We start from the raw sequence: 5669 nt of genomic DNA, 5'->3' as shown, positions 1-5669 counted from the left end.
TTTTATCAGATTGTGTGAAACCTTTCACATGTGATACAAAACTAAATATATAAACAAGAATTAAACATATAAACAAGATTCGCATGGTAACAATGTCACTATTTTTATTTTCCTTTGGGCATGGTTACCACATAGTTTTTATTACCACATACTTAAAATTATTAAAATATATATGTTTTTTTCCAACTGGAAAAAAATATATATATTTTAAAATTTTTATATATATTATAGTTATATTTTATGTATAGTTATAACAAGATTCTAAATTTTTTATTTGCAAACTTCTTCTAGGTACATGAGAGATTTGATTTGTCTTGTTCTTTGTAGGTCTGAAATTAGGTTGAAACTAGGTTGGTTTAATCTTCCCCTTTAAATAGGCTATATTCCACATGAATACCATGGGTCAATACTGTGGGTTCTCAATATCATGGGTCAATTTTTCTTTTTATTATTATTTTATGTTTTAGGATTATTTTTATTTTGTTATTTTTTACTTTTATATTACTTTCTCTGTTTTATTTTGATAAAATCAATTTGTTTACATTACATTACATTAAGCTTTTTATTCTATTTTATTTTTTTACATTCTTTTTCATTTTCTTATTATTTTTGTAATTCGATGCCAATGCATGAATTCATTTGTTTGGAGCCAAAAGTAGTTATATTACAACATACATAGTGGTTACACTTGTTGCATGTTGTTGGCAAATTTATGTGCAACTCAAATATGTAGTTTCATTTTTTCTTGTAATGTTAGAGTGTATATGGTAAACAATTTTAGAAGAATCCATATAGATAAAATGAACATTTTAGTGCACTTTCTTCTCTCATTGTTGTTTGTTTGAATGTTCATTGCACTCTTTTGTGTTCTAGTTGTTTATATCATGTTTGTATTACATTCATGCACTTATTTTGAAATGATCCTACATCATTGCTTGAATTCTCTTATATCATTGCTTCATTGTGATTGATAGTTGTTGGCTTTAAACATTGCCATATCAAATTTCTTGGACATTTTAGACAAAGTTTGGCATAAACCTTCATTGTCTTTCTTAAGGGTGTCTACTCTTGAAGAGAATAGGAGTGATATATTATCTTGGTTTACCTCATGTGTATAGGCATATAATATATTTGTATTGCAATGGTACGATTAGTAACACTTTTTTTAATGCACTGAGTTAGACTTAAGCAAGCTATATGCGATAGACTATTATTGTCAATGTTTCTTGTCATTGTTTTCCTCTTAGTTATTTTGAAGCATGCCATTACTTATGGGGCAGTGTTATTTTGTTTTGAAATGATGATACCTAGACATCAATTTTTTTGCAAGGACTATGTTAATGAACATACTTTCAATGAGAGCCTAGGTCTCCCCAACCATAACGAGAACTTTATGAATTTTATAATACTTGAAGACCCTTTTTTTTTTTGGTAATGTTTCTATATTTTAAATATGTTTGAGTAAATGAAAATTATATTGGTATATTATAGTGTGTAGTGGTCATTCATGGATTTAAGAATTTACTTGTAGCTTTTTCCTTGTCTTCTTTGTGACAAAGCAGACTACTCACAATTGTGCTAATTTGAAAAAAAAAAAGGAGGTGGGAGGCAAAGGAGAGGGTGAGGGGAGCAAACTACACTCTATATAGAAAATTTCATAGTCTGCTCCAATAATACTTGTTGATTTAATACTCGAAGTATTTTGTGCTTCTTCCATTGTAATCAAGAATTGCATTGGACAATTTGCATATTTGCTCATTTCCATTTATGGCAACATTTTTTTTTTTTGCATTACATGAGTCATGTTTTGAAGAAATTGATTACAAATTGTCTAGATTCCATTTATATAGATTGCAACATTTCTGCTACTACCCAGGAGATTGTCTTTTTGACTCATTTGTTGTTCTACTTCACTTTCGTTATACATTAGTTGAAATACGACAAAGAATTGTAAATCACTTCCATCATTGCTTACGTTACGAGCATGATGTTTCTTTACAATCACTGCATACTGAATTGACTTCTGAATAACTTCAAGATCTCCATCAAGTTATTGATGTTGATACATATTTGCAAGGATTGGCTACACCTGCTTCTGATTCTACTGCTTCGACAATTAGCTTGTGGGGAGATGCTTTTTGCATCAAATGGTTTTCTAATTGGTTTTCAATACCAGTCAATGTTTGGTTATTTACAAGTGGAAAACCATATCTCCACTTCAACCAAGATATCCATGGCTATCAGTTTAATATTTTGTTGCATAACCAAAATCCTGCATGTGGCCACTTTGAACCACTCCTTCAATATCGCACAATGAACATTGTATCACCAAATTCTATATCAATTGCTCCATGCATTCCTACACATTATTCCTCTCTTGTACAACATGACATGGTTTCCATTAAACAAATCCTATTAGAACAAGGATTCTTGATTCATGATCACATTTTTGGTGATTGTCATGACTCATTGTTCAATTCTATTTGCATAGTTGCACCTTGGTTTGACATGTTTGCCATGAGAAAAATAATTGCACAAACCTTCTACAATTTCTATACTTAGAATGATGTTAGAGCTATCAAATACTTGGAAAAGCACCTTGATACCAAAACGATTGAACAAGAGCAATGTGTAAACAATTGGCAAAGTTATATTATCAACTTATCAATGCCATATGCAAATGGACATATAGAGGGAAATCATTTCTCGATCCAATGGATATGTGAAATACTTAATATTAACATCTACATTTGGAACACAAGTATCAAAGATATTTCTTTGTGATTCTACTCATCAAATATTGCATCAAAAATACTTTATCTTATGCATGACTGCTTCTTTGCTCGCTACTTCTCCCCTTCCACTATGTTAGACAAAACTTTATTCACTATATCACAGAGTTATTCTTCACACTCCATTGTATACCTAATTAATTCATCATAGGTTTAAGTCTTTCACAGGGTGATACGATCAGTAGAGATGCTCATCCTTTGAGTGCCTCCTATCCTATTGGTCCTTCGGCCCTTTCCTATTTTGCTGGACCCTTTCACTGCCTCTGTTTCCTCCAACTGTATCAACAACGTTCAACAACACACCAACAAAAACATTCAACACACCTTGTTCTCTGTTTTTTTTTTTGTTGTATACACTCTAGATACCTTTGACTATCGGTTTCCACTGGTTGCTGGCTCTTTGGCTTCCTCAACGCTCGCTTCAGCTCCCTCTGCGCTGGCTTACCCTTCAACTTTCTGGCTTCTCAGTCATTGTAGCTTCCTCTATATCTTCGTGCTCACAGGACACATTCATCCATAAGAGAGGACCAAAATACACAGAGCAAAATTGTTGCTTGTTAAAACTATAATAGAGCCCTCTTTTTTAATGAGAAAAGGCATACACAAAGACTGTATTGTTTAATGAACATGCCATGTCCCAATCACAATCGTAATCTACTTTAGTTCAACCTCCTGAACTATCGGGTGTGTTGTGGGGGAAAGTATCCAACTCGGAATGACCCTAACCCACTCTAAGGGTGACAGTTCCTTAGCAACAGCTGAAAGCAAAGCTATCTAAAGTTTCTTCTTTATGACATGCAAGAGATAAAAAGGATAGATCCACTTACCGATGTCTTGCGCAAATGGTCGATCCTATCTCCTTTGTTTGCCGCTTGCTCCCAGCTCCAAGTCTTTTCACGGGCCCAGCTACACGAGATCCTGCAAATAAGACAAGAAAAGGAAACTACAAGAGGCATGCATGCATAAATGATTCAAGGATTAGCATAAATCAAAGACGCAAGTAAGACAATTCATCATTGAAACACATGCGAATAGAAGAACCTCAAATGCTTTATTAATATATGTGTTATCACAAAATCACTACTGAGGGCTGCAACCAAGCAAGATTTCATGTAACTCTTTCAACCAGACTTTAGATCAAAGATTAGCCTCTTTGATCAGAGAGGGCTCTCTCACAAACTCTTGATAAAAATCCTTCACTACAACAGATGGCTAACTCTTTACTTATTCATGAAAACAAAAGCTGGTTGGATACACATCAAACTGGCCCTCATTGGGCTATGGAGTCTCATACACTAAGTAAACAAGAAAAACATAGTCATTTCATGGAAGTCAAGGCTCTTTGCATTAAATGTTCAAACATACTCCATAAAAACCACAGCTTGCCAAACACACAGGAAGTCAGAGCATAAAGTATGAATTCTGAGTGATTGTGCTATAACAAGGCTGTAAAAGAACATATAATATAAAACACCACCATTATATTTGAACACAATAATCCATCGAGAATCTTGAGAAGAAATCAACACTGTTTTACTATTACTGTAACAAGTCTTACAATGGCCCAAATAACTCTGTTTTTGTATAAAATGTCCAACCCCTATTACATCCTAGTTTTCACCATATATAGGAAAACCCAAAACTATCCCTATCTTGAGTCTCCTCAACAAGCATGAAGGGAGAACTCGATGATCTACCATTAATTACCCTTATCTATTTCTAAACCAACTCATTAATTACAAAAGTGCTGAGCTATGATTACATAAAGTCCTAATCAAACTAAAACACTAATTCCTTTCTCCTCGTAATATGATTCTTCTTGGATGCTGGACAGCTGTATGATTTCTGTTATGGCTAAGATATGTTAAGGGAACATTCACCGAGCAAGCTGGTCTCGGATGCTAGCTGTATAGACAGCTTATTAATTGATAAAAATGATCACCCTATATCCACGGTCCCCTGTCTTCCATTCCTCTTCATCATTTAAAAACCACACTCCAAGTTCTTTAAACCTTCAATTAACAACGCATAATCACCATATGCCATATGATCTGGATGCCTCGTGGATTAAACAGGTGTACCAACTAGAAATCCCGGTAACCCTACCAGAACCCTAGTAACTCGGTCATAAAGTGCCTTTTAGAAAACTTTATCAAAGAACAAACTATTTCACTTTCCCTTCAAAACTTACACCTGTCACTATTTGAGCTGCTATGAAATCCATGTATGATCTCCCTCCTGTGTTTGAGACCTTCTTTTTAACATTCGCTGACCTCATCATCAAAATTCATTGTTTTTCCACAAAACAGCATTCTACAGCAGTTTCGTAGCGCGCTACGAAACTGCTGTAGATGTCAAAACAGAACCTATGTATCTTGAAGCGTTTTCTGCTTAGATTCATGATCTCTTCAGACATTTGTACAGCTGTTAGGAACCTAAATAGTTTTAAAAAGATGAAGCTTGCTTCTGTCATTACATATCACAGCAACCTTGATTAGCATCAAACCAATAAACAGCTTCAATACTAAACTCTGACTGTCTTGAGCTTTATTTTCTCAACAGCCACTCATTTTCTCTTGGATGAAGCATTCGGTTAAGATATAATTCCTACAGGGACTCTGCTTTTTATGCATAGAACCTAGAAGTCAAAAGCTGCAATGTGGGCACTAACAACTTTATCTCTCAATGGATCCACAATAACATCACACAGTTCTACCAGCACCGAATCAAGGCCTTGAAGCACCATATCCATCCGTGCTTGTGAGACACTGTTTTTGTACAAACCATCGATAAAGGATTCCTTCATATCCCAAAAGATTATTTTCATGCCTGTGAACTCGCATATTCTATCAATGGTTGCATTAATCTTTTTCTGGT

This window comes from Pinus tabuliformis, chromosome 2_1, assembly GCF_031772625.1.
Source record: "Pinus tabuliformis cultivar Carrire ecotype Pingquan chromosome 2_1, CPIR1, whole genome shotgun sequence".
Lineage (NCBI taxonomy): Eukaryota > Viridiplantae > Streptophyta > Pinopsida > Pinales > Pinaceae > Pinus > Pinus tabuliformis.
Note: the sequence above shows the minus strand (reverse complement) of the source record.